This window comes from Morone saxatilis, unplaced genomic scaffold, assembly GCF_004916995.1.
Source record: "Morone saxatilis isolate NCDOM2014 unplaced genomic scaffold, NCSU_SB_2.0 Contig12, whole genome shotgun sequence".
Classification (NCBI taxonomy): Eukaryota; Metazoa; Chordata; class Actinopteri; family Moronidae; genus Morone; species Morone saxatilis.
Window position 1 is genome coordinate 7,108,875 of NW_023339674.1, and position 348 is coordinate 7,109,222.

General features: G+C 36.5%; 1 protein-coding gene across 1 annotated transcript in view; it reads left to right on the forward strand.

The window, feature by feature from the left end:
- ak4 (adenylate kinase 4) overlaps positions 1–348 on the forward strand; it is a 6,197-nt gene that overhangs the window by 2,312 nt on the left and 3,537 nt on the right. The gene's annotated exons all lie outside the window — the stretch shown is intronic.

Sequence of the window (348 nt, forward strand, 5' to 3'; positions counted from 1 at the left end):
TTCACAAATGAGTTTACAAACACATCTACACATATCATCCAAAAATATAATGTACTGTACAAACATAATATAACAAAATAAAACATTGTCTGCTCTCTGTCTCTTTCCCTCTTGTAACCTTTCACTGGTGCCTTACCATCACTATTTTGTGGGCAGCATGATATTCTGGTGGTTAGAAAGATTTAACAGCTCTTAACAAAGGAGCATACAGTGTGATTGCCAGTTTCCGCTCTAACGCATAAGGAAGCAATAAACAAAACAAATGCTTGTAGACCAAGGCATACTGAAGCAAAAACAAAAAAAAGCTTGGTGGTTTGCGAGAGACAATGGCCTTAAAACTAAAGGAAC